We start from the raw sequence: 24,340 nt of genomic DNA, 5'->3' as shown, positions 1-24,340 counted from the left end.
CAACTCCCACCAGCTCCTACAACCTCTTCTATGACACATGGATTCTATGCTGGGAAGAAAAAAATGAGTTCTTTGAATATGTTAGACAGTTGATTTTTAAACAAGGTATGTGATGAATTTCTGTAGGAAAGGGGAATTCCATACTTCTTTACCTCTGAGTTTTCAACCCTGGCAAAAAAAAAAAAAAAAAAAAAAAAAGCAACAAAAACCCTGTATTGGATGGAAGACTGAAAACAAAACAAATATTACAAGCATAAAGCCTTATATTCAATCCTAGCTCTAAAACAGTTCCATCAGAACCTCTATAGGTTGACCTTGACCATGATTACTGTTTTCAAGTGTGCACGCCTATTCTTACATATACCCAAGATTGAAAATAACTACTTCGTATTAACAGAAGGCTGGAAGCTCTGAGTATTTTAAATATTCCTGTTATTTTAAAATGACCCCCTGTTATCATATAAGACAGAAGTTTCTCTCATGTTCAAATGTCTTTTTCAATTTCACATCTATTTTGGATATAAATGAAAATTATCTGTTTATTAATGTAAAATTTATAAAATTATTGTTAACAATTTTGTATTCTACAATATCCCATTTAGTTTGTTCTCTCTCTCTTTAAATAGTCTGATTATATTTATTTGAAACCAAAATATTTCTGTATTCTTTATTTATCATAGCTATTATTTTAATTAATGTGTACGGCATTTCAATTAAAGATGTAATATACTTTTTAAAATAATTTCTCCTTCATTAGGAATGCAGGATCATTGTTTTAAGTAATACTGCATTGAACATTTTCATCTATATTACATCTACTATATTTTGAATAATTTTTTAAGCATAAGTCCCAGAAGTGGAATTAATTAGTGAGAAGCCATGAATATTTTATTGCATATTTTAAATTACTTTCTAAGAGGTCTTTAAAATTTGCAAAAAAATTTTCTACATTTAAGGATACTGATCCAGTCATACCTTTGCCAGAATGAAACCATATGGTTATGATTTAACTTTTACAACATAATAGAAAAAATGACCTTATATTGCCTTGTATCAAAGGTCTTCTTGATTATCAGCAGGGTTAATGTGAGTCTAATTGTAAATATTTTTCCTGGCTACTATTTTACATCTCTTTAAGTAAATTAGGGGAACTGGAGAGATGCATCAGCAGTTAAGAGCACTGTGCTCTTCCAAAGAACTGGAGTTCAATTCCCAGTACCCACGTGGCAACTCACAACTGCCTATAACTCCAGGTACTGATGTGATGCCCTCTTTTGGCCTCCATGGGCACCAGGCATGTACACTTGTGGTGTATAGGCATATACACAGGCAAAACGCCCACATACATTAAAAATAAAAATAATATAAAAATTAAAATGGATAGGTGGGGGGAGTGGGAGAAGAGGAGGGGGGACAGGGGTTGGTACGTAAAAGGAAAGAAATTTTTTTAAAATAAAAACATATTTTTAAAAAGTGTGAGCCAAAATAAACATTATACATTAAAAAATTAAAGTGGATAGGACCTGGGAAAGTAATAGTAATAATTTCTTTTAAGAGTTCAGGAATGATCAAATGATAATGTGGTACAATTTAAAGATTCTTATTATATAATTCTCTGCACATAAAATCTTACATTGACATCCACAAAATAAAATTCTTGATCATCTCCCAATGATTAACCTGGGCCAGGAAAAAAACAGATAAGCTGGACAGAAAGCTCTAGTCATCTTGTGAACATGTGAAGAAGGAAGAGAAAGGCAGGAAAGAGAAAATAAATGGGGAGTTTTTACTCATTCTCTTATTTTAAAATTATAGGCAGTATTAAAGAAAACATGGCATGATCATTTTACATCTAGGTTATACTATACTATACAGGAAAAGAACTTTTAGAAGCAATATAACTTACAAGGAACTAAAATAATCTACTTTTCAAATATTTAACTATCCATAATATTTATTTTGTGTTTTATATTTAGAAAAAAAATAATGTAGTGTTCTATGTTCTTTTCTCTTTATGTACAAAATTAATGTTGCTGAAATGTATTCCAATTAATTTTCTTTTACTAGTATAAAATATTCTATCATTAAATATCACACATTTTATTTATATATTTCTTTATTTGCAAATATTTAGGCTGCTTCTCATACTTTCCTAACAGTGCTCGTATATGTCTTTGAGTGACTATGTAATAATTTCATTGGACTATATAATAAGGAATGGATCCAGGGAGATGTGTATTTATATTTATTCTAAAACTTTTCAAATGGCTTTGCATAATGGCTCCATTAATTTACACACACAGTAAACATACATAAGAATTCCAAATTATGTATATACTTTCTAGCACTATATAACATTCATATTTCAAGGTTTGGCTTATCTGATACATATAAAGAAGCAATTTTGCACTGTTGCACCAACCATATTTCTAATTACTAATACAGTTGATCATTTTTGCATATATATATATATATATATATATATATATATATATATATCATGTTGTCCCTTTCAGAACTTTGTTGTTTTTTAAATTTCTTTTCTTTTTGAGATTAATATAAGTACATCACTACCTTCTGTTTTTTAACCTCTAAACTTACCCATATAGCCCTTCTTGCTCTTTTTTCAAGTTCATGGTCTCTGTTTTCACTGTTGTTACATACATATATATGTGTATTTTCCTAAGTACATACATACAACCTGCTCAGACTGTATAATGTTACTTGTATATATATATATCTTTGCTTTTTCCATGTGTTTTTCTTTTTTTGTTAAGCACATTCTGTTTTTATCTTCCTAATTTGCATGAATCTCTTGTATGTCTAAACTAATTATTCTCAATGAAGTTAGAACTCTTAGCAAGGGAAATTTGGGGAGTTTAGTTCTCTGGCTGATTGGAATGTATTATTAGGCTTGAGTGGTTCAAACCAAGAATTTTATATACCCTATATATACAAATATTATTTTATTCCTCCTAACTTCTAATTTCTTCTCATTCATTTATGCAGATGATGATGTTTCTATAAAAATATCTTATTTTCTTGTGTTTTCAAAAATATCCCCACTTTTGTCTATGATTTTACCTCAGGTGATATCACAAAGCAGTCATCTTCCAGAGGCTATGATTTCAACAAAATACTTGAATTTTTACTTGTCTCTTTCTTTGTAGTTGGTGTGATGTATAATTTTGTAAGTGTCTCCCTAATCCCTTTGTCTTATAATGAATGCAGTTGAGTCTAATATTAACATTTTGAACACATGCACTATTTTTAGTATTATATACTGGTTCTTTTTCATTCTTCTTGCTATAATAATTAGGACATTGAATTTATTACTGTATATATGTTTTGGTAGATTGTGGTGCATATATTTTTATCAGATAAAGCAGAGTGGCTAATTATAATAACAAGAAGAAATATTTCATGTAATACAATTGAGATGCACTGATCCATATCTTAGCCAATAAGTTCTTTTGTCTATGGTAGCTTCCAACAAATAGAACTTTGGGTTTTTACATGGCTAAATGTTATTTTCCCCTCTATATTTTATGTTTCTTTTAAAAACAATCTTCTTGACACTCTGCAATAAACAAACCACTTTTTTATTCTAATAAAGTTGCAGCTTTTCCTGAACTCACTTTTTTAACACAAGAAGGGATTAAACACTTTTGTATGGAATGACATAGCTTCATTTGTTAAATAACGTGTCCTTGATTATCTTTTAATTTTCAAGATTTTAATATAATTAAATCATTTCTTCCTTCCCCTTCCTTATTTCAACCCCTCCTATATACCCATCCTTGTTCTCTTTCAAATAAATGACTTAATATATATGTATTGTGTGTGTGTGTGTATTATATACACATATGTGTGTGGATGTGTATGAATATATATATAGTACTAAATATAACTTGCTCAGCCTGTATATGTATGTTTTCCATGCTGACCATTTGGTACTGGACAACCAATTGGTGTGATCTGCCCTGAGGAAGACTATTTCTCCCACTCTAGCATTCCTAACTGTCTTTAGTTCTTTGTATAGGGTTGAGGCCCATGGTCTTTTCCTTTTCCACTTTGACATGTCAATAGTTGTTGTCCTTGTTCACCTCATATTAGGCAGTTATGTTGATGAGATTTTCTGGGTTAGCTTCTGACATTACTAGGAGACAGTCTCCTAGTGAACTTCCTTATTCTCTGGCTCTTACAGTCTTCCCATTTTCTCTTCCTCAGTGTTCCCTGAGCCTTAGGCACAGGGATTATTTTGTAGAATAGTCATCGGGACCCAGGTCCACAACTCTAAATTTGGTTGGCTGTGATTTTCTGTAGTGGTCTCTGACTATTGTAAAGAGAAATTTCCTTGATGAGAAGTGAAGACTACACTTAACTGTGGATATGAGGAAAAATGTTTAGATGGTTGTTAGGGATTTTGCTGGTTTACTAATTGATAGTTGTAGGTTCTACTCCAATATCCATGACTTTACTAGCCCTAGATATTTGGTTAGGTTTCCAGTACCCTCTTATTGAATAGGTCTTAAATCCAATTAAAGAGCTGTTGGTTATAACTAAGGTATGCATACCACTACTATAATCTTAAGGTTATTATACCATACTATCATGTTATAGTTCATAGACATCATAACTGGGTAGGACTATTGATTGCTTCCTTCCTTTGAAAGCTTGTATAGCACCTTTTTGTATCATGAAAGCTAGTCCCCAGGGAGGGGTATTCAGTTCAGTTCTAGCTCAGGGGCCTCTGGGCCCTGTGTCTGAAGTCCATGGTACCTTCAGTAACAAGGACTTACCTTCCCCCTCTAGTGTGCAACCAAGAACATAGTAATAGGCTGTATATTTTGAGAGTCTCTTGAACAACAAGTTGTTAGGTGGTGTTTGGATCTTGAAGAGGGCATTGTCAGCCCACATAAGGAAATTTTATATGAACTATATATGTGTATTGAAATACCAACTTACCTTATAAATATTTTAGGTAAACAGCTAATAGTTTGATTCTTCATGACTTTTCAGATATCCTTAATGTCATTTTACCCTCCTTCCAACTTCTTCTATTTTTATAACCTCCCAGTCTCCCTAATTAGGGCCCCATAACATTTGTTCTATTTCCCTAATCAGACAACTTGTACCCTGATATTCATGTCCCACTCACTACTCCAACAATGGTCCCTTTTTATTTTCCTGGTTTCTGAAGTTACTTCAGGATATACATTAAAATCTAAGATTTGAAATTAGGAGCTTCTGATGAGAGAGATCACATTATATTTGTTTTGCTGGATCTGGGCCACCTCATTCATTATGTTCTAATTCCATTCTTTCTACCTACAAAGTTTATGATATCACTTTTCTTTAAAGCTGAATAATATTCCATAGTGTATGTGTGCCACATTTCCTTTATTCATTTGACAGTAGTAGGGCATTTAGGTTGCATCCATTTCCTAGCTTTTGTGAATAGAGCAAAAATGATCATGGCTAAGCAATGTGTGGAGTAGGATGTCAAGTCCTTTGAACATATGCCAAGGAGTGTTATAGTTGGGTCATATAGTAGATTTCTTTTTCTTTCTTTTTTTCTTTTTTTTTTTTTAGAACTCTCCACACTGATTTCCATAGTGACTGGACCAGTTTGCAATCCTACCAACAGTGAATGAGAGCTTACATTTCCTCACACTCCCTCTGGCATTTGTTGTCAGTTGTTTAGTTGATCTTTGCCATTCTGACTAGGATAAAATGAAATCTCAAAATTGCTTACATTTGCATTTCCCTAATTGCTAAGGATGTTGCACCTTTTTTTGAGAAATTTCTTAGCCATTTTCTTCTCCTCCTCCTCCTCCTCCTCCTCCTCCTCCTTCTTCTTCTTGAGACTGTTCCTCTCTCAGGCCAAATTTTTGAATGGGCTGGTTTTGGTTTTTGAATTTTTTATATATTCTGGATATTAATCCTCTGTCAGATGTATTGTGAAGATGATTCTTTCCTGTTCTATGAGCTTCCTTTTTCTCTGGGTTGTTTATTATTACCTGGGCAGAAGTTTTTGTTGTTGTTGTTGTTGTTGCTGTTTGTTTTATGAAATCCCACTTGTCAATTGTTGGCCTTAATTCTTGGGCAAATACAGTTCTATTCAGAAAGTCCTTTTCTATGCTTACATCATGTAGAGTACTACCTGTGTTATCTTCTAGCAATTTTAATGCTTCAAATTTCATGTTTAGGTCTTTGATTCATTTGGCATTCGTTTTTGTGCCAGGTGATAGATACAGGTCTAATTCCATTCTTCTGCTTGTGGACTGCTTTCCCAGCACCATTTGTTGAAGATACTTTCTTTTCTACAATATGTTTTTGGGATCTTTATCAACTATTAAGTGGTTGAAGCTATGTGGGCTCATGTTTGAGTCTTAGTTTTGTTCTGTTGATTTACATGTCTGTTTTTGTATCAGTGCTATATTTTTTTTCATTAGTATTACTCTGTAATACATCTGAAGATCTGGAATGGTAATCCCTCCAACATTGTTCTATTTGTTCTGGATTGCTTTGGCTATCTGAAGTCTTTTGTCTCAATACCAATTTTATAATTTTCTTAAAAATTTCTGTGAAAAATGAGATGGGGATTTTTATTGAGATTGCATTGAATGTATAAATAGCCTTGGGTAAAATAGTTATTTTCACAACATTAATTTTACAAATTCATGAGTATGGGATGTCTTTCCATTTTCAATTGTCATTCTCCATCTCTTTCTTCAGTGGTATAATTTTTTATTGTAAAGGCACTTTCTTTGTTTACATGTATTCCTATATATTTTGGGTTCTTTGAGGATATTGTAAATGGGAAGTGTCCATAACCTCCTTTATTGTGTGTTTGTTGTTGATTTATAGAAAATTTGTTGAGAGCTGGGTATGGTGGCACATGCCTCTAATCCCTGCACTGAGGCAGAGGTAGGCAGATCTCTGAGTTCAATGCCAGGTTGATCTATAGAGTGAGTTCCACAACAGCCAGGGATAAACAGAGAAACTCTGTCTCTAAAGACAAAAAAATAGAGCTATTGATTTATACACATTAATTCTGATGTATCATGCCCCATTGTTAAATTTGTTTTCTGATAATTTAGGGCATCTTAATTGTACCGTATCTCATCATCTGAAAATAAGAACATTTTGACTTCTTTTCCTATTTGTATGCATTTAATTTCCTTCCCTTTCCTTATTTCTCCAGGTGGTATTTTGAGTACAATATTGAAAAAGAGTGGGAATAGAGTACATCCCTGTCTCATTCTTCACTTCAGTGAGATTGCTTCAAGCTTTTTTTTTTTCCCCCATTTAGGGTGATGTTCGCTATGAACATATATATAGATTTCTTGTGTTGAGGTGTGTTCCCTCTAGTCATACATACTCTAGGACTTCTACCATGAAGGCATTTGGGATTTCTGTCAAAGGCTTTTCCTGCATCTATTGAGATGATCATGAGGATTTTGTCTTTAAGTTCATTTATATTGTTTATTACATTTATGGGTTTGCATTTCAAGGATTAAGCCTTCTTGGTCATGGTGGATAATCTTTTTACTCTTTGTCTGTATTTTGGTTTCCAAGTATTTTATTGAGCAATTTTGAGTCTATTTCCACCAGAGATATTAACCTATAGCTTTCTTTTTGTTACATCTTTACCTGGTTTGGTTATTAGAGTGATACTGACTTCATAAGAATTTGGGAGTACCCTTTCTGTTTCTATTTTTTGACTAGTTTAAGAAGGATTGGATATATATCTCTGAATGTCTGGTTGAATCCTGCTTTGAATCCATTTGGCCCTGGACCTTTTTTAGTTGGAAACTTTTTACTACTATTTCATTCCCATCATTTGTTTTGGGTCTGTTTAGATTGCTGACTTCTTCTTGGTTTAATTTTTGTAGTTTTGATAAATCTAGGAAGATATTAAGATTTCAGTTTGGTGCTATGTTAATTTAGCTAAGCAGTAGTAATCAGTCCCTGCCCCAGGACCTATAATTTTCCCACCATGAGTTTTTGAGCAGGTTTATAATACCAAACATATACTTCTTCCATATGAATGGGCCTAAAATCTAAACCAAAAGTAGATTATCTCTGCCAAAATATTCATGTCACTATGCCACAACTTGACACATATTGCCTGGCAGACTGATATCATAGTTTCTAATGTTCACAGATGGATAAGACTGCTGATGTCTTTCTCTTTCAAGTTTGTGCAGCATCTTCTGACACTATGAAAGCTAGCTACCAGGGAGGAGGTTTCTATCTCAGTTCCAGGTTGATTTCTCTATATCATACAAACAAAGTGTATTATGTTTTCAGTAATAGGGTTTATCATCCAGTTCTGGAAGGCAACTAAGTAGAATGCAAAGAGCCTATATTATTTGGGGGATTTCTAGGGTCTCTGGCCAACAACTCATAAGAAATTACCCTACAGCTGGCAATGGGGTTTGATTAGTAACCCATAGTTGCAAGGAAGAACTTTTTCCAACCATGTAGAGTATCTCCCTTCTAACTTTCATTTTAGTTGAGTTACAAGACTGTAGGCTTCCAGGTGGCTTTTTGATACATCCTTTATTTGAATATTGTAATAATCTTGACTTTGTTGTTATCACATCAAATTGTATAGCAAACCACAACAAATATGTCAGAGTTAAATTAATATTTTCCCAATATATTTATCATGTTGAAACAAATTGCATTTTCAAAATTAGCATATCAGAACCAAAGTCATGGTAGCAATCAGTATGATTATCTAGTTTCTGAATTAGTAGAAAACATGCACATGCTTTCTCCATTAAAAAGTGTTTACTGTGTTTGCTTTAATTTTTGTAGATGATCTTTGTGAAATTAAAGAAGTTTCATTCTGTTCTGTTTTGTAAATACCTTTACAAAAAAAGTACCCATTTTGCTTACTTAAAAAGAAAGTATGCAACAATATTTTTCCTCATTCCCCATAGTAGATTTTGTCATGAGGTATTTTTTCCCCTAGGCTTGTTTTCATTTGAATTCAAATAGCTAATACTATGTTATAATTTTTACATGAATATTCTTTGAAATTTTCTGTTTTCTTCTTGGAATATGCTTGATTTTGATATTAAGTCTTTAGAGTCATTATATTAAAAAATTCTCTCAAAAACTTTATATAAGGAAACTTAACAATTCTTCTAGAGGACAGAAGTTCAGATTGCAGCATGTTCAATGGCTCACAACTGCCTGTAACTCCAGCTCCAGGATACTTAAAATTTTCTTCTGACAAACACAGCCCACCCCCTCATACACAAACATGGAATGCACATAAGTAAATAATACGGTAAATCTTTTTTTTTTTTAAATTTTTTAGCCAAGTGGTGGTGGTGCACAGCTTTAATCCCCGCACTCTACAGAGTGAGTTCCAAGACAGTCAGGATACACAGAAAAGCCCTATCTCAAAAAGCAAAAAAAAAAAAATTATAGAAAATAGGAGATAACTATTCTTTGAATTTGATAAGAGTAAATCACAAAATTGGGTCTGTTCTCTTTCAAGTCCCATGTGTTTTTCTGCCCATCTTCCATCCTTCCAAATAAGAAAAGAGATCTGGTGGTAGGTCAGGTGGTCGCGAGAGATGGGGCAGTGGGAAGGAAGAATAATCACTATACCATGTTTTGTTTGATATCTAACTCATTATATGGCAATTAAAAATAAACATTAAGAAAATGAGGTCTGATAAATATTTGAAGAGAAGCTGTTTGATTTTGTTTGGTTTTCCTTTCTTTTGCTTTGCAGTTTTGTTTTATATGGTTTTATTCTTGCAGGGTATTCTGCAAGCTAGGAAGTAGCAAATCATTATGCCAATTAGTTATTTTCTATTTTTCCAGATTGACTCAATTTGTGTAGTTTTAATTTTTTTAGTGAGTGTTTCTTTTACTACATTATCCATTGAACAATATCCACTTTTTCATGTAATTTTTCCACTGCAGGTTGAGAGTGTCGCGCTTTACTTTTATTATTCTCAAATGTCTCGTGTTTTACATAGGTTCAAGAGCAGAGTGATAAAGACAAGTTTTCAGTGTTGCACTCCACAACTCTGGATGGAAATGAGCTTTATGCATTTTGACAATATTACATTCTTACATAAAGGATTAAGGATTGACCGTATTTCTCACAGGGATTTTTGTGGACCTGATCTCAAACTATCATAGGTTTCATATCCTGTTGGCCAAATAATTCTATTCTCTTGTTTTTATTATGAATATGCTGGAGAATCAAGTCATTACAACCTTCTTCATGAATATGTGGAATCGTATCAAAAATGTTTCTCATCAACACTGGCAAAGTGAGAGAGAACCTTACAGTAAAGTGCTCCTGGAGTAGTGGTTAGACATTAGACATCAAGTGATCACACTGTGAAGCTTTCTATTTGCAGTACATTGTTCACTGAATGACTGTTAAAAGCTTTTTAATCATGCTCTGAGAACTTCTCAATGGCTTTGAATTTAAAGCACATTTTATTTATTCATTTATAAATGATAGGGCTATTAAAATGTTAATTCCAAGCCTCAGTATAGGTCTAGCTTCTTAGATCATTTTGATTTATTCCTGGATTTCTAATTATCTTGTTATTTTCAAGCATTTTGTGCATAGCTGAAATCTCAGTCAGTACTATTCTCTAGTTATCAGCTGTTGATACCTGGGTTAGCTTGTCCTCTCACTGATGTGACAAAACACACGACAAAGTGATTTAATGAAGGTTTCTTTCAGCTCACAGTACAAGAGGATCTAGTTCATCCTAGCAGAGAAAGCACAGTGGCAAGAGCATGAGGCAACTGGTCACATTGTGTCCATGATGAAGAATATGGAGAGAGGAAATGTTGCCCTCAGCTCACTTTCTCCTATTTATTTAGTCTGGGACTCCAGTCAATGGAATTGTGCCACCCATTTAGAGTGGGTCTTTCAACCTCTGTTAGCCTCTCTTTTGCACAAGCCCAGAAGTTTGTCTCCATGGTGAGTTGAAATCCTATGAAGGTGACAATTAAGTTTAACCATCACCATGCCTTAGATCCAGTTACCCTGAGTGACAATGAGTTTTCTCAGATTTTGATAGCTCATGGAATCTCCACCCTACCCTCAGCATTTGTGTCCTGTCCTCCGCAATGCATGGTCTTCTTGACACTATACATCTGTGTGTATGTTCCTCATATATATTTGCTGCAAAGACAAATGCCCAGAAATTTATGTGGGCATTCTATTTGGCTGTGGAAAAGTTTATATTTATCAGATATTTTCATAATTTAGGAACAGGGATATTTAAAGGCTGAAATACGTATTTTTTTTGCTACATCTGTTACACATCATAGCAAATTCCATAAACCGTCTTTATACTCTAGTATAAAGTATAGTATAGTATAGTATAGTATAGTATAACTTTATACTCAAGTTAATTGTTACTAAAATTACATATTAATGTAACTAGGGAAACAGAGCCTAAGGGTTTCCAATATACAGAAATGATCATTTTTGAGGCATTAAAAATGGCCTGATTAGATCGTTCTACATTATATTCCACCATGATTACACCATTACACACTACACGCAAAAATCAAGTTATTTTGTACCCCATTAATATGCATAAATTTTTTTTTCTAAAATCACACATTCTTAATGAATTTTCACTGTTTCCCCTCATTCTTAGGTCATGTTGTCTCTTCTTTCACCAAGGAAATGAAAGCAATTAGGGAATTGCCTTATTTTTTCTGCCACTGCATTTACTCATCAGACTATACTGTGTGCAGAACTACGTAATAATATTATTAATGCAAGATCTTCCTTCCCTACACAAGCATTAAAACTATCACTGTTTTCTACTGAATTCTTATATGCTGATGTGAATGACCTGACAAGAACCTTCTACTGAAAAAGTCAAGAAACTTGTTCTTAAGTCTGTACTTATTCCTCTCATTTTTATAGGTTCATATTATTTTTTGCTGGGTAGCAAATTCCTCAAAACTTTTCAGCTAAAAACAGTGTGGTTGTCTCTCAGTTTCTGTGGATCTAGATGCAGATGCAGCTTAGAAGGTAGAGGAAGCTCAGATTTTCTCATGAGACCATAATCAAGCTAGAAGCTGGGGTTCTGATCCTTCAACTAAAGCTAAATTCACATTCACACCACAACCATTGGCAGGTTTTGGTTAGTGGATGAAGGGACTTAGTCTCTCCGTTGAGTCCCTACAGAGCTGCTCACTAGATGGCAGCTTGCTTCTCCCATGCCAGTGTATGAAGACAGAGAAGAGAGAGACAGAAAGAGGTTAACAAAGAAGATATACATTTTTTTGTAAATTCAAATCATAAATGACTCATGCTTTCAGTTTGCCAAATTCTAAGATTAGGAGTGTTACTAAATACATCTAGAAAGGTTTGTGACTACGAGAGAATGGAGACTCACGCCATAAGTCACTTACGCTGCCAACTGTACTCTCCTAGTGAACATCACAGTCATCAGCCTTTCTTTCTAGACAGCTCCACACCATTAGGATGGTACTGTAAGCTATCTTGCTGACACAACAAAATACAATAGAATGAATGCATTATAATAATAATAACTGCGATCAGGGAGGTAGGTTAGTGGGTAAAGAAGCTTGTTGTTAAAACTGAAGACCTGAGTTGGATTTCCAGGATCCACATAGTGGAAAGTCAGAACTAATCCTGCAAGTTGTCTTCAACCTCCACACATATACTGTGACTTGCATATGCCCAAAATAAATAAATAAATAAATAAATAAATAAATAAATAAATAAATAAATAAATAAATAAATAAGTTAAATCCATACCAACTGAAATTTAATTCTCACAGTTCTGGAGGCTGGAAAATCTAAGACAAGGAACCAGCAGATGTAATGACAACTAAGGGCTAATTCTTGGATTCCAAGATTTCTCTATGTTGTATGTCCTCCAGACATATGTAGCAGAAAGGTGGAATTTAGAGAATTATGTGATGTAAATAATCTCAAATCTAAAGGGAACTCTGATCTCACAGGAGCCTCTTTTACAGGGCACAAATTCATAGCATTCATGAGATTAGAGTCCTCCTGACTGAATCACATTCTCAGCATCCTACCTCTCAATACTATTATGTTGAGGAGTATGTTTCAACATAAATTCTGAGGGGAAAGGGCAAACACTCAAATCACAGGGTCTAGCTACTGTGAGAAACACATGAAGTAAGTATTGATGAAGGTGTGGCAGCATTGGAACTCTTGTTTACTTACTCTTGATGCAGCTGTAAAACAGAAAAACCAGTACTCTGGTTTATACACCAGTATTCTGGCTTATAAAAAAAGACAATATAAAGAACTATGAGTCAATAACTGATGGAAATAAAAACCAACATTCTCCAGGAAGTTTCATAGCTGGGAAAAATTTATCTCTGAGATGCAAACTTGGTTTAGTGTGTTCTATATTACTGTGAGCTACATCTTTTAGAAGTTTAGTATATACTCAGTTTTTGCCATTTTTTTCATCTCACACATTAATAAGTTTGTTTTTCTTTTAGTTTTTGTTTTAAGAAAGGATTTCATGTACTCCAGGTGAACTCCTGATCTTAATGCATCCACTTCCCAAGTGCTAGGATTGAATGTGTGTGCCACCATGGCCAGTTGATGGGATTATAGGGACCGAACCCAGGGCCTCATGCATGCTGAACAAGTGTTTTACCAAGCAACATACCAAAACCCTTTAATGTATCTTCTGTTTACTTTTTCTGTTTCACTGAGACAATTTCACATTACCAAATCAAATGATCCATTTTCTTTAAAAGACAACATTTGTCTTAAGAAATTTGATCCACCTAAAAGTATTTCCTTTGCTTTGTTTTTTTTAATTGCCTAGTCACTTGGTTTTTCTGTTATCCACCTGGGTGGTTTTCCATATCTACTTCATCTTTTAGGTTGCCCACCTATTCTAGAAAACCTCTACATACTGGAGTCCATAAGAATTTACTAATTGGTTTGATTTTCTTTCCTAGATTATAATGTACAGATTCACATCACATAATTCTCTAAGTGTTAGAATAACCTAAATAAAATCCTTGATTTCAACACACAAAATTGATTTCCTATATCCCCAATTATATACCCAATTGACCAGACAACTTTCCAGCAAATCCAGTATATTCTACTTTATTCTTTTTGCTGTTGTTTAATTAATTAAACAAATTCTCCTTTGACGATTTCATATGTGTGTGTGTGTGTGTGTGTGTGTGTGTGTGTGTGTATAAATGTGATGCACTCTGATTATTTTTAACACCCATCTTACTTTGTCAACTTCTAATCCCTGTTCACCATCCCCTCTCCCCTACAAATTACTTTTCCATATTCATGTCCTTTGTTTAACCAGGGCCATGTATGATCATGCTTTTGGAACTATCCAATGGAGCCTGGTGGATTTGCCAGCAGGTGTGCAACTGAAGACAATGACTCACCCTCTTCCAGAATCTATCTGTAGCCAGTAGTTCCACAAGAAGAAATAGGGATCTGAGAATCCCTCCTCTAATAGTTGACAGGCCCATTCTTGTGCATAACCAGTGCAGGTAACCACAGCTGCTGTGAGTTTATGATTACAAATGGTGTTTCATAGACAGAAGATGGCCCCTCTCTCTCACAGCTCCTACATTTTTCTTATCCTCTTTTCAATAGTGTTCCCTGAATCTTAGAGGGTGTGGTGATCTGAATAAGAATGGACCCATAGGCTGTATATTTGAGTACTCAATCCCCAGCTAGTGGAAACTAAAAGCCCCAAATAAACTATTTTTTCTATAAGTTTCATTCATCGTGCTGCCTTATCATTTTGCGCGCGCGCACACACACACACACACACACACACACACACACACACACACACACATATAATTAAAAATATAGGTGTTAGAGCAGTTGTTCCCAACTTGTGGGTCTTGACCCCCTTGTGTGTTGAATGATTGCATATCCGCTACCCTGAATATCAGATATTTACATTACAATTCATAATAGCAGCAAAATGACAGTTATGAAGTAACAATGAACATAAGTTTATGGTTGGGGGAACTGTATTAAAGTTTTGCAGCATTAGGAATGTTGACAACCACTGGGTTAGAGTATATCTATTTTTGATTACTGCTAGAAGAATTTGATTAAAAATGCATCTGTTTATCCATTGTCTTGGAACAGATTTCTTGTTTCCACTCTGTAAGCCCTATATAAGTTTATGTGCATGTTAAAATATACACATATTTACAATCATAACCATTTTAAGTGTCTGACTGAGAACTATGAAAGCAAATTGATATTGTTGCAAAATAAGTTTCCATAACCTTTTCATCTTACAAATCTGAAATCCTGTTCCTATCTAACAACAGCCTTCACTTTCCTCCTTCTCAGCCTGCTAGCCACCATTCTATTTTCTCTTTCTGTGATTTTGACTTTAGACACACATGCAAGTGGAATTGTATCACATGCTTGTCTCTATTTGGTTTCTATAATAGAACACTACAATTGAGTTACTCAAAATGAGCACGAATGTATTTAGCTCATATTTTTTGAGGATGAGAAGTCCAAGATTAAAATTATTTTTACTATTTTCTGTGAATATTAGTATAGTCTGTGCTAAGATATGGCAAATAGAAATATAGAGAAATTATAAACAACAGAGCATAATTACATGACCATTTGTTTTACAGAATTGAATTTTTCATCTGCATAAATTTAACCGTTTTCTTGTTAGGCATTTAAGTTGTCTTTTTTTAATTAAGAAAATTTCTATTCATTTTGCATACCAACCACAGATTCCTTCCCCCTCCCTCTTCCACCCCCAGCTTTCCCCCATCCCACTCCTATTCTCACCTCCTTCAAGGCAAGGCCTCCCGTGGGGGGACAGCAGAGCCTAGTACACTCAGTTGAGGCAGGTCCAAGCCCCTTCCCTTGCACCAAGGCTGTGTAAGGTGTCCCACCGTAGGTAGTGGGCTCCAAAAAGACCTCTCATGCCCTAGGGATATGTCCTGATCCCACTGCCAGGGTTCCCTTAAGCAGACAAAGTTACACAACTGTCTCGCTTGTGCAGAGGTCCTAGTCCAGTCCCATGGAGGCTCCACAGCTGTTGGTCTAAAGTTCATGAGTTCCCACTAGTTTGGTTTGGTTGTCTCTGTAGGTTTCCTCATCATGATCTTGATGCCCCTTGCTCATAGAATCCCTCTTGTTTCTCTTCAACTGAACTCCTGGAGCTTGGCTTGGCGTTTGGCTGTGGATCTCTGGATATGCTTCCCTCAGTTACTGGATGAAGGCTTGTGTCTTTCCTTCTGAGAAATTGTCTTTCCTTCTGAGAGATTGTCTTTCCTTCTGAGAAGTTGCTTTTTTATAACTTGTTAATCTGTATTGAATATCTTTGTAGAATTTGTTTTTAATTTTTATGGCTGTTTCTTCTGATGTAAATCTAAGATTTACACTTTCTAGGTCACAGACTTTCAAGTGCTTGAAGAGCACATGATTGCACCTGAAAACAACTTCATGTGATCTTGGGGATCATGGAAGTGAGTCAAGACTCCAGATACTCAAGAACACTCAAGTAGCACTACACTGCTGAAATGTTTCTGGGTCATGGACCTACACAAAATATTTTATTGTTCTTATTTTCTTTATATATAGTACTAAATTACCTTCCTACCTGATTTCATTAATTTCAACACATATCAACAGAGTTGGAAATATCCTACATTGAATAACTTTTTATTAACTCATATGCTATTTGAAGTATTGTCTTTTTGTTTTGCTTTGTTTCTGAGCAAGGATCTGTCCTCTTGTGGTTATTTTGCCTCTGTTTCCCGGCACCTGCATTGTTTGGTGCCTTGTCCTAATCGTGTCCTAACCTCAAAATACATAATTATTTTCTCTCTCTCTATCTCCCCACCTCAACAAATATGGGGGTGGTACACAGAGCTGTAGCTTGATTTTTCCGCCTTGCCCACAGTCAGGACAAATCTTTGTCACCCGCCAGTTCCACAGCCGCTCAGACCCAACCAAGTAAACACAGAGACTTATTTTGCTTACAAACTGCATGGCCGTGGCAGGCTTCCTGCTAACTGTCCTTATCTTGCTAACTGTGCTTTTATCTTAAATTGGTCCATTTCCATACATCTATACCTTGCCATGTGGCTGGTGGCTTACTGGCGTCTTCACATGCTGCTGGTCATGGCGGCGGCTGCAGTGTCTCTGGTCATGGCGGCGGCTGCAGCGTCTCCTTCTGCCTTTCTGTCCTTTTATTTCTCCTCTCTGTTAGTCCCGCCTATCTTTCCTGCCTAGCCACGGCCGATCAGGTTTTATTTATTAACCAATCAGAGCAACTTGACATACAGACCATCCCCCAGCACAGCCAAGTGCAGACCATCTCAAACACCTGCACTCAGGCCCATGGTCCTAATCATCCTCTATACGGACCTGCTGGGTAACACCACAAAGAACCCAAGAAGGGCTCCCACAGGACATACAGAACATCCCACAGCACAGAGCTTTCTGAAAAGTGGGGAAAATGTAGTTAAAAGCAAAAGAGGGAAAAAAGTTGGTAAATTTTACTGTATCAAAAGTATTGCTGTTCAGAGCATGTAGTTAACAAAATAAAATGAAACTATTGAAATATCTCCATAGAAAAAGGCATATGCCGCTGGCCTGATAAACTGAACATCACTTCCAGAACACACATGGTGGAAGGGAAGAACCTACTCCTGAAAGTTTTTCTCTGGCTGCTATAAGGACACTATGGCACTCACATGCCCAAGAACCCATATAACACATAAATAAATATAATTTTTAAAAAGAGAAAATAAAGGCATAAGCCTCAGAGTTGGCCAAAATAGTTGCAAAATATGTGGAAAATCACTTGGTAATATAAAGAAACCTTAGAATAACCTAATTAAAAATTAGGAGGTATACTTGTAGGGGATAGAGGAGATATGGGGGTTAGACATGTGCAGGGAACCATGGAGTTGGCCTGGCCTTGAGAGGCATATGTCATAGGGTTTTCAGGTTAGAGTCCATGACTCCTGGGGTACAATGTGCCTTCCAGTTCCTGAGAGACCAATGCACCCCTTCAGGAAGTGAAGCATTCAGGCTGCCTTGTGCTTTTCTGTATGTTTCCTCAGAAATCATGGAAGCATGGAAGCTTGACAGGACAATTGGTTTTAGACATTATTCTTGTGTACCCTGTGTAGTTTGCAGACTTCATTGTATCCTGGCAACTACAAGTGTGTCAATGCTGGCAACTGCCATTACCTTCTTATAGATGTAACCAACCGTCTTATTAAATAAGAAACACAGAAACAATGTAAAAGAGAAAGCCGAGAGGTCAGAGCTCAGAGCTAAAATCTCACCCTTCCGCCTGCGGTGTCCCAGCTTCCCGAATGAGGGTCCTCTTTCCTGTCTGTTCGTCTATTTAAAGTATTTTGTTCTGCCTTCTCATTGGTTGTAAACCCAAACACGTGACTGCCTCGTCACTGTCTGAAGGTACAGCCCCCTAGGTCTTAAAGGCATATGTCTCCAATGCTGGCTATATCCCTGAACACACAGATATCTATGGGATTAAAGGCGTGTGCCACCACCGCCACACTCTTGCTATGGCTCTAATAGCTCTGACCCCCGGGCAACTTTATTTATTAACATACAATCAAAATCACATTTCAGTACAATTAGATTACCACCACATTACCTTTCTGATGAAGGTATGAAAAGTCTGATTGCTCTAAGTAAAATTGTCACAGCCTCAATTGTGCTGTCACCTCCTCCAACCAAGCCTGGTTTCACTCCTCGTGGCCATATCAGGTGACCTTGGCCCTACTGGGTAAGTAAGCATGGGCACTTATAGACATGATTTCATTTCATTGTATTAATTATGGAATTCTCAAGAATACTTTTTCTGTATAATTTGTATTTTATGTATATGAGTGTTTTGCATTACATAGATGCATGTTTGTGTACCACATATGTATGTGCCTGGTATTCACAGAGATCAGAAGAGGATGCCAGATCCCCTAAAACTAGAGTTAAATATGGTTGTGAACAGCCATGTGGTGCTAGGTACTGAACTTGGGTTCTCTGCAAGAGCAGGAAGTGCTCTAAACCACTGAGGCATCTCTCCAGCTCCAAAAAAAAAAAAAAGAAAATTATTTTTAAAAAATTTGATTGAGTCTATCCTGAAACACCTGGGACCCTGTCTCAAAAGCAAACAATGAATTGAATGAATGAATGAGAATATAAAAATTGGTAAAAGATTTGATGAGACACATCACACAAAAAATATAGCTATTCAGTAGTCATGTGAAAAGATATTCCATTAGAAATGGAAATATCGTTACACATCATCAATGATTAACATTTACTAATATGTTAGAATATGATAAGTATAAATTTTACAGACTAGCAGTGGGAAATACAGTATTTGTAACTACTTTGAAAAATAGTTCAGTAATTTCTTGTTAAAATTAGCGTAAACTTACTATGACTCAACAATCCCATACTTATATTTTAGCCAGGAATACTAATTCATATGCCTCCAAATACATTTGTATAGAGATTATTGTAGCAACTTTGTTATAATCTATTAATCGCTGACTGTAAACAATGTAGCTACCATTGATAAGATAGTACAATGGAATACAACTCAGAAATAATCAGGCTGTTAAACTGAAAAATAAACCAAATAACTAGTAAATATAATATCACTCCTATATCTATATATATATATATATAGATATAGATATAGATATAGATATATAGATAGATATATGACTAAAAAATAAAATGTAATCCATGCTGACAGAACAGATGATTGCTACATAGCACTGGCACTGCATGTATTAGGGAGAAGAACTTACGGTAATAGGATTTGATAGCTTGATGACAAATTTGGGGATGATCAGAAATGTATATATATTTATTTTGGTGATGATTATAAGAAAGTATAAATCTGACACAACTTAAGAAGTGTAAAAACTTGTATTTCAAAAGTCTATCTTTCCACTAAGCAGTTTATTTTTACGACCAGTGAGGTAATGGTATGACTTTTCATTCCAAGAGTTAATGTGAAAAAGACTTTTGTTTGTTTGTTTATTATTAAGAGATTTTCTGTTCATTTTACTTACCAAGCACAGATTCCCCTGTCCTCCCTCCCTCCTGCTCCACGGCCTTCCCCCTCAACTCCCCCCCCCCATTCCATCCCCTCCAAGGCAAGGTCTCCCATAGGGAGTCAGCAGAGCCTGGTAATTTAGTTGAGGCAGGTCCAAGCCCCTCCTCCCTGTAGCTAGAGTTTTTCTCTCTGGTTCCTGCCAAATCCCAGCAGTCCTGTAGCCCACTTATAAAATAAACATACAGATGCTTATATTATTTAAACTGCTCAGCCATTAGCTCAGGTCTACCATTGTCTAGCTCTTACACTTATACTCAGCCCATTTCTATTAATCTATATGTCACCACATGTTTTGTGGCTTTACCTGCTGCCTTTACATGATGCTCCCTGGATGGCAGGCTGGCATCTCCTTCTCTCCGCCTTCCTGTTCTCTCAATTCTCCCCTCTGCTATTCCTGCCTATACTTCCTGCCTGGATACTGTCCAATCAATGTTTCATTTATCAATCAATCATCCACAGCACCTCCCAGCATCAAGACTGCACAAAGTGTTTCACCATAGGCACTAGGCTCCAAAATGCCGGCTTATGCACTAAGGACAGGTCCTGATCCCACTGCCTGGGGGTCCCCTAAACCGTTTAAGCTAAACAACGGTCTTGCTTATCCAGAGGGACAAGTCTAGCACCATGGGGGGGCAGGGGTCCTCAGCTATTGGTCCACAGTTCATGTGTTTCCACTAGTTTGGCTAGTTGTCTCTGTACTTTTTCCAATCATGGTCTCGATATCTCTTTCTCATAGCATCCCTCCTCTCTCTCATCGATTGGACTCCTGGAGCTCTGCCTGGCACCCAACTGTGGATCTCTGCATCTGTTTCCATCAGTCACTGGATGAGGGTTCTATGATGACAGAGTATTCAGCCATCTGATCACCAGAGTAGGCCAGCTCAGGCACTCTCTCAACTATTGCCAGTAGTCTATGGTGGAGTCATCCTTGTGGATTCCTGGGAACCTCCCTAGCACTCTGCTTCTCCCTATTCCCATGGTGTCTTCATTTATCAGGGCATCTCTTTCCTTGCTCTCCCACTCTGTTCCCCTTCTAGCTTGAGCCTCATGCTCCCCTAAGCTCTCATCCCCCATCCCTTGCCCTCCATTACCCCACACCTCCAATTTGCTCATGTAGATCTCATCTATTACTCCATCGCTGGGTGATCCATGCATCCTACCTAGGGTCCTCTTTACTAGCTAGCCTCCCTGGAGTTGTGGGTTACAGTCTGGTTATCCATTGCTTTACATCTAGTATCCAGTTATGAGTGAGTACATACCATGTTTGTCCTTCTGAGTCTGGGTTACCTCACTCAGGATGATATTTTCTAGTTCTATCCGTTTGCCTGCAAACCTCACGATATCATTGTTTTTCTCTGCTGAATAGTACTCCATTGTGTATATGTACCACATTTTCTTTATCCATTCTTTAGTTGATGGGCATCTAGGTTGTTTCCAGGTTCTGGCTATTACAAATAATGCTGCTATGAATATACTTAAGCATGTGTCCTTGTGGTACGATTGAGCATTCCTTGGGTACATGCCCAAGAGTGGTGTAGCTGGGTGTTGAGGAAGATTGATCCCCAATTTTCTGAGAAACTACCATACTGATTTCCAAAGTGGCTGTACAAGTTTGCATTCCCACCAACAGTGTAGGGGTGTTCCCCTTGCTCTACATCCTCTCCAACATTGACTGTCATTGGTGTTTTTGATCGTAGCCATTCTGACAGGTGTAAGATAGTATCTCAGATCATTTTGATTTGCATTTCCCTGATGACTAAGGATGTTGAGCAATTCCTTAAATGTCTTTCAGCCATTTGAGATTCTTCTGTTGAGAACTCTCTGTTTAGCAATGTGGCCCATTTTTTAATTGGACTGTTAGGTATTTTGATGTCTAGTTTCTTGAGTTCTTTATATATTCTAGAGATCGGCCCTCTGTCAGATGTGGGGTTGGTGAAGATCTTTTCCCATTCTTTAGGCTGTTCTTTTGTCTTATTGACCATGTCCTTTGCCCTACAAAATCTTCTCAGTTTCAGGAGATCCCATTTATTAATTGTTGCTCTCAGTGTCTATGCTACTGGTATTATATTTAGGAAGTGATCTCTGGTGCTAATGCATTCAGACTTTAACATATTGAACTTTATATTTCTGAGCTGAAATCAAATTCATTATGAGATTTTCTTCACTGTTACCTTGATAGATTTTAAGACATTAGTCAAGATTTTTTCATCTATTTTAATAAAATTAACCAATGATTGTACGTGATTCTCCTTCTAGATCACCCATTCTCAAGATTCTGATAAACTTTCTTAGAGGTTCCTTCCATATGTATTTGTGTTTATGCTTTTTGTTTCATGTGCATTTAGATTGTTTGTGAAATATTATGACAACAATATTAGCAACCCATTCAAATAAAAAAACTAATTTATTGGCTTGTCAGCTCAAAGGTTAAGAGTTGCATATTTTTTTTTTAGTAAATTTATTTTACAACATCATTCAGTTCAACATAATAGCCACAGACTCCCATGTTCTCCTACTCTCGCCCCCCTCCCCCCCCTCCCCCTCCCCCCACCCTACCCCCCATTCCCACCTCCTCCAGATAAGGTCTCCCCCGAGGACCGGGGTTGACCTGGTAGACTCAGTCTAGCCAGGTCCAGTCCCCCCCTCCCAGACCGAGCCAAGCGTCCCTGCATAGGTCCCAGGATTCAAACAGCCAACTCATGCAACGAGCCCAGGACCCGGCACCAACACACAGCTGCCTCCCAAACAGATCAAGCCAAATGACTGTCTCACCCGTTCAGGGGGCCTGATCCCGTTGGGGGCCCCTCAGCCTTTGGTTCATAGATCCTGTGCTTCCATTCATTTGGTTATTTGTCCCTGTGCTTTATCCAACCTTGGCTTCAACAATTCTCGCTCATATAAACCCTCTTCTTTCTCACTAATTAGACTCCCAGTGCTCCACCAGGGGCCCAGCCGTGGATGTCTGCATCCAGATTCCTCAGACCTTCCTTGTATGGGGTTTATGGCACAACTAACAGGGTGTCTGGCCATCCCATCACCAGAGTGGGTCAGTTCCTGCCGTCTCTCGACCATTGCCAGCCGTCTTTTGTGGGGGTATCTTTGTGGATCTCCGTGGGCCTCCCTAGCTCTCTGCTTCCTCCCCTTCTCATGTGGTCTTCATTTACCATGGTCTCCTATTCCATGTTCTCCCTCTCTTTTCTTGATCCAGCTAGGATCTCCCACTCTCTTTCCCTCGACCGTTGCACTTCATTGTTCCCACTCATGACCAGGCTGTTCATGTAGATCTCATCCATTTCTCCGTGTCTTTGTGGCACATATACACAATGGAATACTACTCAGCAGAGAAAAACAATGACATTATACGGTTTGCAGACAAATGGATCGATCTAGAAAAAATCATCCTGAGTGAGGTGACCCAGACTCAGAAAGACAAATATGGTATGTACTCACTCATAGGAAGATGCTAGATGTGGAACAAGGATGACTGGACTGCTACTCACATCACCAGTGAGGCTACCTGGAAAACGGGACCCCAAAAAAGAGTTGCATATTGATCTTTAAAGATTTCATACTGGCTATGATCCTTATTCTAAATAACTGTTCTGATTAATTTTTTTGTCAAATTGACTCAAGCTAGAGTCATGCAGGAAGAGGAATCTCAATTGAGCAAATGCTTTCATCAGATACCTATAGGCAAGTCTGTAAGGGGCATTTTCTTGATGAATAATTTATGTGGGAGGTCTCAGTGCCACATCTGGGAGCAATGACACCCATGGGCAGGTGTTCCTGGGTCCTGTAAGAAAGTGGGCTGAGGAAGTCATGAGGAGCAAGCCTGTAAGCAGTGTTCCTCCATGGTTGCTGCTTCATTGCCTGCCTCTAGATCCCTGCCTTCAATTCTTACCCTGACAACCCTTCAAAAAGATCGTAAGCTGTAAGGTGAAATAAACCTTTTCCTCTCCAAGTTGTGTTTAGCCATGATGTTTTACTACAGCAATAGAAAGCTAATTAATACAATATTGATCTTATTAATGTTATCTTGCTATCTCTTAGGTCTTCTTCCTTTTCTGTTCCTTCATTTTAGATAAGTTTCTTGTTTCTTTTGGTGATTAAGATGGTAAAGCGCCTGTTTCAACCCATGTTCAACCAAAGTTTCTGACAGGACT

This window comes from Peromyscus maniculatus, chromosome X (assembly GCF_049852395.1).
Source record: "Peromyscus maniculatus bairdii isolate BWxNUB_F1_BW_parent chromosome X, HU_Pman_BW_mat_3.1, whole genome shotgun sequence".
Taxonomy (NCBI): Eukaryota; Metazoa; Chordata; class Mammalia; order Rodentia; family Cricetidae; genus Peromyscus; species Peromyscus maniculatus.
Note: the sequence above shows the minus strand (reverse complement) of the source record.